We start from the raw sequence: 11,210 nt of genomic DNA, 5'->3' as shown, positions 1-11,210 counted from the left end.
GTCGCATCAAAGCGGACGAAGTATTTGCAGTGTTGTACACTGCAGCTTTTCCTTCCGAGGTCATCAGGTGTTAGTACACTGTCATAGCTTTCCAGAGATCGCTACCGGTGCACCGTTGCGGGTCCGCGACCTTTTTATGCGACCTCGTCCATTCCTGCCGACTCATCAAGTTTAACACCCAGCGGGCAATTGCATGGGTATACCGACCCCGTTCAGGGCGACACGAGAGTGTTCTGCCTGCCGCCCAAGAGCAGGGAACGGAAAGCAGATGGCTTTTGGAAATTAAGTATTTACTTGTTACCTCGTGGTAAGGGTGGTTTATGGGGCCGGGTCATTGTCGCTTTTTTGGGTCACGTAATGAACCGTGCCCGGGGAGTTGGCTTTGTCGTTCGCCATCGCCGCTATTCATCTGCACGCTACTCCGCAAGCCACCTGAATAGGCGTACGGCGGCGAATGCTGGGAAACCAGCCGGTAACAAAAAGTAGGAAATGAGCCCAGGGTCCACCTTGCATGTATTGAGCTCCTTTAATGTTCAGGGAAAAATATATTCCTACGACCATATATTCGGCTAGATATGACACTTAATTTATATTTGTTTTAGCCTCGAAATATAGGGTTATCGTAAAAAAATGGTTTCAGTAATTCATAGGAAGATACATTGGAGTCACTATGTGGGGGGATGAGGGAATGTTTCCCACCCAAACCCTCAGAGAAATAAATTAAAAATTAAAAATCTTGTCTGGATTTGATATTTAATAACTGCATATGCTTTAATTTGGATTCCATGTGCCAAAATGATGTAAAATGCATATTCTGGCATGTTATTTTTCAAAATTTTTCCTGAACTACCCGATTCCAGGGGGGGTAGCCCCCACTAACCTCTCTCATCCCCACCCAAAGCCCTCTCAACCCCCCAAAGCATATTCCTAGTTAAGCCACTGGGAAGATAGTAGGGTTAAGGCGATGATGATATCATAACACTGCATTCAATTTATATGAGATATTAATTGTGTAGTATTATAAATTGGTAAATTGTTAACGATGAAAACATAGACACACAGAAAAAAGGAAACATCATGATAACCCTACTAAAGCTTTAAACGAATTATACGAAGCGAAGATAATTAAAATACGACCGTTCATGAAATAGGGTACCTGAATATTAATTTGAGGCTATTTGAATATTGCGCATCTTTAAATTTACGGGAATGACTCAATATCGTATTTATCCATTTTTTAACGTGTTATTCCAAAGGATGCCCTAAATGTAAACAATCCTAGACTTTTTTCTTGTTCTTAACCCTTGCGGCTGTTACGTCGTGGTATGCTCGTATTTTTCTGCTGTTAACCATAATGTATGCGTAGTTAAATATATCCTGTCTAATTGTAAGCTAGAAAGCTATCTTTAGTTGTTTTAGTTGTTCTTGAGTGGAATATTTTCAAATGTGTTATAGTTTTGACTAGTTATTCTTCAAGAATAGCTCAGTATTATCTCATTCAATTTGCAAACAGCTAACTATTGCGCTCAAGTCTTGGCCTAATTTGGTAAAATATATTTATAATTCCATTTCATATATTATATTTTGCATTCAATTTTACAAGTCGGAATGTGGTATTTTCAATCTCTATTTTTTCAATTTTCTGTTTCCATTTACCACCAATTAAGTCCAAAATTCAACTGGAACATATCTCATGAACACTTAGTGAGAAAATATGAGGGAAAATCCTTATCATGAAGGCGCATGGTTTTTGGTTATTACTCGTCGAATAGCTTCTCTGAGAAAAAGAATCCTATTTCGCCCAATGTGAAATGCACCTTTTTTTAGGTAAGCAGCGCTGCATATCTGTGCACCGAGTTCGGATTTATCTTATGTCTCTTTCGCTTCGCATAACGTTACCGAGATAATGCTATCTCGCAGTACGGTAGAGGGTCTATATACTATTACTTACGGCGTAGGCGTACCCTGGTGCTGCGAATTTCCATTAGCAACGAGGAGATGACTGGGATTCCTTCGTGAGTTCGTGTGATAAGCAATGTCTGCGCGTCGCGAAGCAGTGTAGTTCATTTTTGTTCCGTCTGGCTCTAATTCCGGGTCGCTGAACTTCAGTGAATATATGATATGATTAAGGGGCACAGTATTTAGATGTTTATTTAGAGATTAAAAGTTACTATGTAACAAGAGCCGGGAACAGTTGCTCCATCTTATTTGCAGCTCGTAACAATTTCAAATTAGAGTTTTATAGGTGAACTACTTAAAGCTGAAATTATTTCTTATATACTTTTAAGGCTTTAAAATTTCGAATAAGTTAAAACCGAGAACAATATTTGCAGTTTTGTTGGCATTAATTTTTTAACGAAGTATAAGTAGTAGTTAAAATACTAAGCGCATTGAACACAGAATTCACCTCTCAGTTGTAGCAACACGCATCTATGGTCAGTTTCGTTGTTACGTACTCAGAAAGCTCGTAGTGCATGTACTGGATTCTCAGTATCTCTGCTTCTTTAACATGACTAATAATGGTAAACAATTAATAATCGACTGTGACTTGGAAACTTCTATTTCTTGATCGACTGAATTCCAAAACTAATATCATTGTAGCCAAAGTGTCTTTTTCTCTTTTTTTGGGGTTCTTTTTACTCTTCATTTTATTTTACATCTCTCTGCGTCCGCGATGGGTGTTATCGTGTGATGCCTCAAACAGTTATTCGAATTAAAATATTAATATTCAAACCGAGATCTTTTAAATAAGAAAGATTAGGCTTAGGGATCCAAAATTACAATTCGTAACTTATCGCCATGATCGTTTCCCAAAAGTTGCTGAAAAACTACTACTTCCCAATAAAATTCCGAAATGTATCTTAATGGCAATAACTTAAGACTAACAAACAGAGGGTAAGAATTCTCATTTTTATTTGCAATTATTCAAATTAACTTTTATTGAAGAACTAATGCAGGGTTCAATGTCACCTTGTGGGTCGCACCTCAGCATATCAAACGATATGCTGAGGTGCGGCCTCCAAGAAGCTTAGTGTCAACCAAGGCGGTGTACAAAATTACTTGAAATTAGTGGGGGCGCTTGTGTCGAATAAAATAAAGCTTCGATACATAATACGTTAAGACTCTAACCAAATCATCTATCTACATCTACATCTACAAATTACCCTGCGAGCCACCTCTAGGGTGTTTGGCAGGGGGTGATCAATCACCAGCATGCAGCATGCATTTGGACTCCCACATGCACACCACACCGTCCAAGAAACGTCCCGTATAATAACAAACTATACTACTATATGCTGTTAGAAATAGAATAAAGAATAGAAATTCAGAAACATGCAGTAAGTTTTACATAGGTTAGTAGGCTACACTACAAGTCATGCAATCTATTTACGCGCTCTATTGCTGCCGTTATAATCTCTTATTGATCGTGGAAAAAATGACATTCGGAATCTGTCTGTTCTGCAATCTATCTCTCTTATTTTATTTATATGATCTGATCTTCCGTAGTACGTTGGCGTCCGCAAGATATGGATAACTTCGTCAGAAAAGACACTGCTCTTGAATTTATCTAAAAGGTTTAGTCTATTTTTCAATCTACGGTCCGACAGAGATTCCCATCCGAGTTTATGTCAGGTCAGAGAGGTCAGTTACACTAACAAGACTATCGTAACGACCTTTCACATACCTGGCAGCTCTTCTTTGAACGCGTTCTAACTCTGTTATTAAGCCTTTTTCATGAGGGTCCCAAACACTGGCAGCGTATTCCAAATGTGGTCTAACGAGGGAAAAGTAGCTAATTTCTCTCACTTTGTCGTCGCACTTTCCTAATATTCTTTTAACAAAACCCATTTTACGATTAGCTTGACCGGTTATTTCTCGAATATGTTTATTCCACGATAGATCATCATTGAGTCTAACCCCTAGATATTTCACAGATTCAACTGCCTTTAACTGCATGCCCCGAATGACATAGTTACGCTGTAGGGAGTTATTCTTCTTCCAGAAATTCATTACGACGCATTTTTCCAAATTTAATTCTAACTGCCAAGCATCGCACCAAGCTTGGATAGCAGCAAGGTCATTCGTTAGTTCATCTATATCTTTGCTGGAACGGATTTCTCTGTAAACTACAGCGTCGTCTGCAAATAATTGTAACTTACTCTGCACTATTTCGCCAATGTCGTTTATATAAAGAAGGAATAGGAGTGGGCCAATGACACTACCCTGAGGAACGCCAGAAGTGACTCTAACCTCATTGGAGACTGCACCGTCTAATACTACTCTTTGGACGCGGTCGCTCAAAAATTCTCTAATCCAGGAAATGACATCTTCGTCTAGACCATAAGATTTCAGTTTTATTATTAACTTTCCGTGGGGTACTTTATCAAATGCCTTTTTGAAATCAAGAAAAATCGCGTCTACTGGAATGTTGTCTTCCCCGGAGACTAAAATATCGTGGGCGAAAAGCGCTGAGTTTCGCACGATCTGCTTTTCCTGAATCCATGTTGATTTCCCATTAATAAGTTTTGCGCGTCTAGGTGTTTCATTACCGAGCTGACTACGATGTGTTCAAGGACTTTGCAAGAGATGGACGTTAAAGATATCGGCCTGTAATTAGATGGCTGTTCCTTGTCTCCACTTTTAAATATAGGCGTTACATTAGCGATTTTCCAGTCATTAGGTACTTCGTGTTGCTTGATGGATTTACTGAATATTAACTGCAAGTAGGGGGCAAGTTCTGAGGCTAGTTCTTTATACACGCGAGAAGGGATTTCGTCTGGACCAGGTGATTTATTTGGACTAAGCGATTTCAATATATTTTCTATTCCGAGCGTACTAATGTCAATAGCTGGCATCTTATGTAGACAGGGATTGTCATCGGTCTCGGGTGAGTTTTCGGAAGGCTCCGTGAACACGCTCTTAAAGTAGGAATTTAATAAATTGGCTTTATCGTAAATGCTTGTCAACACATCTCCATTGTCGTTTCTCAGCGAACATACGGTAGATCGTTTACCTTGAACTTCCCTAACATATGACCAAAATGCTTTTGGGTTATCCTGTAACTGCTCTACTAGTGTTTTTCTTTTAAAATTCGTGAACGCATTCCTGAACGCTTCCTTCGTGGCGGCTTTAGTCATCCTATATTTTTTAATTATTAGCTCGCGTTCATTAGCGGATAAATCCGTGCTGACTTTTTTCATTTTAGCATGACACGCTCTCTGTCGCCTCAATGATTTTCTCACTTCCGCGTCGTACCATCTCGGTTCGCTGCCTTCTTTTACTATTTTACTAGGGATGTAGCTATTTATTCCCGAAGTTACGAGCGAAAGAAAAGCTTTCCAAGTATTCTCTACATTTAACTTTAATACTGATTCTTGAAACTCGGGGAAAGCATTTTTCATATGACTCTTAAACCCATCAAAATTAGCTCTTTTAAAAATGAAAACTTTACGCTCTTTTTTAAAGTTTACTGCGGTATTTAGAGAAAACTTTGCAGTTACTACCCTATGGTCACTTATTCCTTCACATAATCGTTTATATGAAGATCATATTTCATGTAGTAACTTGATTCCCTTCCTAAATCCGGACGATTTTAATCAGCCGCATCCGTCACTGCGAAGTTCTGGATAGCTAAATAAAGGAGTCTCGCCCGGTTTTATTTTTACGGTTCGAAAGTATGAAATGACCTTTCACGCCGTGGAATCTTTGAAGCACCCCGTTCTCCCACTCTTCCGTTCTTTTGGGGGTTGAATCCTTTGACAGTTATTGCCTTTGAGAAGCGGAGGGAAGCGGCGAGAAGAATCTTTTCGGCATCACTACAATGGGGTGAAGCAAGGACGGGTTTTAGATTGATGGCGTTTCGACTTTCAATTTTGTCTGAGCGAAAATGTAGCACTTGTGGGGCATTTTCCTTCCCTTAAAAAAGGAAACCCTTTCCTCTCGTCCTATCTATCTCTATATTTCCTCATCCCCCACTTCCCCCCTATTTCTCTCTTGAATAAATATTCGATTCTTCTCAACTCCCCATCTCCCACGTGCCCCTTTCCCGCGCTTTTACGCGCGGCGCTGCGTTTTTGTCGAGAACTAGTTCCCCTCGCTCCCGCACGAGGGCGGGGGACCGTGGCGCAATTTGCCAGGCGTAGAGGCATTCCAATAACCTCGCGCCTCGGAATCCGCAATTGACGATGTGTTGTTGTCTTTCGTTTCCTTGTTTCGTGCTTCGTTTTTTTTTTTTCCTTTTTCCCTTGTCGAGTTCAATCTGTGTCGCTACCGTGGCGATGAGATGCGTGGCGGAGCGACTATTATTCTGGCACGCGGAAATGTTTAGCTTAGTCGAGTTTGAGTAGGATCCATTTCGTGCAGTGGGTGAAGGCGTTCGCCAGAAAATTGCCTCCTACGAATATCATAGCGTTGCAATATAATCTCATTTTTTAACACTTTGCGTCTCATGGGCGTAATAATACGAATCCGTCTTTTGAAAAATCGTAGTTTCCCATTATATTAGAGAGTATTTGTAAACTCTAAATAAAAAAATTTACAAAACAACAGAAAAATTCATTCTTTAAATTGGTAACAAACACCTATTTCCAAAGGTTGGTTGTTTAGGAATAACAATGAAGTATTGAAAATTCCTAAAACTGCAGATCCAAAGTATTAAGGTCTCACGGTAAGTCTTAAGTCCGCTTTTTCTTCGAATTCGAATATTTGAAGATCTTTGATCGGGATTTTTCCACTATAAGAATAACACTGTTGTATTACTGTCACACTTGATCGGCACGATTTTTATATCTACATTCCACCCTGCAAGAGTCGAGCACACCTGTCGTTTTCTTAAAAAATACATCTTTATTGTGAGCGTTGGGAATTTTTTCTGGGTGTGTTTGAACATGTAAGAATAATGGTTACCGTAGATAAAGCCACATGTTTTTCAGTTTCCATGCATTCAGGGTTTGAGATCCAGAATTTCTCTTTGGGTTACCATGGATAATTTTTGTTGTGTCACCCCGGTTACAATCGGGATTCGACTCCGTGGCCCTTCAAAGAGTGCCTAAACTCCCCAAGCATCAGGCTGTCCCACTCCCTTTTAGATTAAAGTCTGTATTTTTTGTGGCGTTTTCTTAATAATTTCAACAAATTTATTTTATGCGCCATGACCTTAGTGTCTTCTATGTCTTCATATTAGTGATAAATTAACTATTTCAACCGTGTTATCTGATGCTGCTAGAAAATATGTCCCTCTCCCATACATAGCAATACTCCTCTAACCTATTGTCTTTCACGTGCCTCGGAACTCGCATTCTCACACGGATTCAGTACATGGCATAATTTTCGTTTGCCTTTCTTGAGCAATATTTCTGTCATAGCATTTTTTTTCCTAATCTTTCCTGCGCTCTTTTGCTAATGTGCATCTTTTCATTCACATTGCACGAAAAAATGCTGGTTTATGTGAATATTTCAACGTATTGTTCCCTAAATAAGTGGAAAGTATTGCTTTTTCCTATCATCTGAGGTACCTTTCTGTCGGTGAAAATTAAATCTACCCCTATTACTCTCCTTAATAACGTTCGGGTCGTTTCAGTATTTGTTTCAGGTCTTTGACATTCAATTGCTCGCAAAATGACGGATTCGGGAAAGCGCTTCCCTTAAGTTCCGTGAGTGGGGTTCTAATATCGCGGTGCCTTTTCATTATTTCTCTAGCAGTAACCTTCACCTTTTCGTCCCTTGCAAACTAACCCCTTACCATTCCCTCAGCTTTGTCGTTTCCCTGAAAGATCTTCCCCCTATCGACGTCCGGTGTGGCAGGATGGCGCTTATGAGTTTCAACTGATGACGCCGGTTTAATGTAAGCAATAAAATACCGATTCCCATCAGTAGGGATCGATCTTTCGTCTCCAATTCCTTTCCGGAAACCGCTCTCTTGTCTTTTATATTTTTACCTTAATTTTGTCGCCATCCTGAATATCCGCCCTCTTACTTAACCTTTCCTTTCACCCTGCTCTTGAGACTTCATTCTTCCCTTTTCTTCGCGCCTCGGAGTCATAATTCAACCTTTTATCTCAACAACATCTACCGTTGTGTGATGGTCACAAAGCGAATAGATATTTGCATATTTATTTTACATTTTTTTCTTGTGCGATTTCTCTGATAATTCCACTTTTTTTCGGTAAAGAGTGGTAGAATTTAATGGAATTTTAGGGTGATTCACGAGGTGGAGCTATTCTTTTTAGTCAACGTTTCTTCGTACTACACTCTTGACCAACATAGTTCTCTCGGCTGTGTTTTGACTACTGTTCCATGAAAGAAGACGCCATTTTCACTTGTCACGTACGCCTGTCCCAATTCGAGTATTGTTTATCCCAAGGCCCAAATTCTGATATTCCTGATTCAATGCATGAAATATACTATTGAAAATAGGGAGCAGTATCACTATACATTTTATCAACTCGATTTATCACGCGTATATAGCGCGCCAAATGTTCCATTTGTCGCTACGTTTTGATTTAAACTCACATTTATTCACTTTTACAATTAGTGCTAACCGATGCAATTATCGATCGTTCTTATTAGTATTAAGGGTTTCCCATCATTTTTGGATACATTCCTCATCGATTACAATATTCCCTTGTTTCTTGGACTAATTCTGCTTGCCGGTTCGGGAAATTTCAATCTCACGGACGCTTGGCTGTGTCCGCAAGTCTGAAGGCAATAAAAATGAGATACCATCCCACCCCTCCTCTCTGGATCCTCTCGTCTCCTTCCAATCGATTTTATAACGATATGAACTACGTTTGCCCTTTTCAGCTCGTTCACCCCCTCATCACTGTAACCCTGAGGTTGGCTTTAACTGGTAGGGTCAACCAAAGCTAAGCCGCTAGGTAGCAAATAGTATGGATAATACAGTTTAGCCCCGATATAGAGTCAGTCATAGTAGCTGTCCCATACCAGAGAGGGACTTCAAATGCGGGTATGGATAGAAATAGAATATTTTGGGATTAAATGACCCAGAATGGGTTTCTTTTGTCAAGGCATTTTATTTCATGTATTTGTAAGGGTTCTCAAAACCCTCATATCTCGTGATAACAGTATCGAAAAGCTAAGGGTTAACACTTTTTCATCCCATTTTCTCATTCAGGCTGTCGATTACCCTGCGGGTACCCTCTTTTGGCAGAAATAACCACCGATTTCCCAAAATTTTAAATATATTCGCTGAAAACTTGAAATTATAGGAAAATGACCTTTCATGCCGAAACACGTAGATGCGAGAATGTTGTTCATGTCATAAATTTGACAAAGGTAGGGTGATCTGTTTTGAGAAAACTAGTGTTCGGCCTCATATTTGGGAAACGTAATATCTAGTGGATTTTATACTTTGACTTAGAGGTTTCTTTTGCCAAGACATTTTATTTCACGTACTTAAGGGCCTTTGTCGATAGTGGAATAGCAAAGCGTTAATTCTTTTCCATCTCATTTTCGTATTCTGCCTATCCATTACGCTGTGGGTACCTTAATTTGGCAGAAATAACAAATAATTTCCCAAAATTTGTTTTTATTGACTGATAACGTTATAAAAAACCTTGAAATTATGGGAAAACTGACCTTTCACAACGCAAAACTTTAGATACATGAATGTTATTCATGCTTGAAATTTGACGAAGATAAGATGGATATATTTTTGGAGTAAACTGGTGACCGGCCTTATATTTGGGGGAACGTAATATAAAATGGATTATATACTTGGAATTATAGGTTTCTCTTGCCAAGATATTTTATTTCAAGTACTCAAGGGCTTTGATTTCAATATAGTATATAGAAAAGCAAAGGGTTAATTCTTGTCTATCCCATTTTCTCGTCATTACTATTCATTACGCTGTGGGTACCTTAATTTGGCAGAAGTAACTACTAATTTGTCAAAATCTTCGATATTTAAGCTAAAAACGTGATAGAAGAACCGTGAAATGATGGATAACAGACATTTAATGCCGAAAAACTTTAGATGGGGGAATATTTTTTAATGCTAGAAGTTTGACAAAGATAAGATGGAGATGTTTTTGGAGAAAACTGGTGACCGGCTTCATATTTAGGGTAACGTTGTATTGAGTGGGTTTTATACTTGGATTATCGTGTACCATCTGGTTAAATATGAATGCATGTTATTGCCATCGTTGGATTTATTTCCTACAACCCCAGATTTATCCCAAACCCTTCAAATCTCTTCTTTTTCCTATCCTTCTAATGTTGATCCGAAGACATCCTTTGATTTTTCTTAGGTGCATGTTTTCCTATTCAGTTTTTCCTCCCATTATGAGGCCCACCCATTTTTTCCGAAAAAAGATGCATTGTGCCACAAGGTCAAACTGTGAAAATTTTATTTTACTGTCAGGTCCGTAAAATACTCCAAAGCAACGTAAACGTGCCGTCGCACACCGCTTTCGTTATTACGGACGTTATAGCGAACACGCTGGCTCCAGTGCTTCTACGCGGAAGAGGCCTATTTTGTAGGATTTTAGTCGCTTACCTCACCATCAATAAATCGTTTTTACTTCACTTATTCAACTTACTTCCTGAACGAACACTGTACCTGAAATATTCTTAAAAAATATTTACGTTTTATTTAATGTTGAGGCGACCGCCCGGCAGTCTCTTTTGAGGGTAGGCCATCACGTTAGGAGAGCCCCAGAAAATCATTGAAGTTTATATTTCAAAAATTTCATCTCGATTTATGGAGATGGCTCTCCTCCCCTGAAATCGGCTCACGATTCACGATTTTTTGTCATCGTACTCGAGTAATAAAATCGATATTTCGCTTATCTTTAATAGCTGCCATTTCTTTAGGAATAAAGTCAGAAGAACTAACCGTGATGGAGTGGAATTTTTTCATGTTGAACGAAAGACATGCAATTTTCTGCGATCATAAAACTTTTGCTCCCGACCTAGGTTTCGATGAAACTACATCATCTTCAAGGTAAAAAATAGATCGTACTCTTTTGTACCTTGAAGATGATGTAGTAACTTCGAAACGTAGGTCGGGAGTAAAAGTTTATAAACTTGGAAAATTGCATGTGTTTCTTTCAATACATTCTTTAGGACCTAAGGATTTTTGTAAAGTACTATTATAATAAAATATTTATTATTACTACTTATTAAATTTTTATTTAAAATCATTTAAATTTTAAACGTATTTAAAATATCGAAAAACAAGTCGGGAGTAA

Source organism: Ischnura elegans, chromosome 12 (genome assembly GCF_921293095.1).
Source record: "Ischnura elegans chromosome 12, ioIscEleg1.1, whole genome shotgun sequence".
In the NCBI taxonomy this organism is placed as follows: domain Eukaryota; kingdom Metazoa; phylum Arthropoda; class Insecta; order Odonata; family Coenagrionidae; genus Ischnura; species Ischnura elegans.
This window is presented reverse-complemented; position numbering follows the sequence as displayed.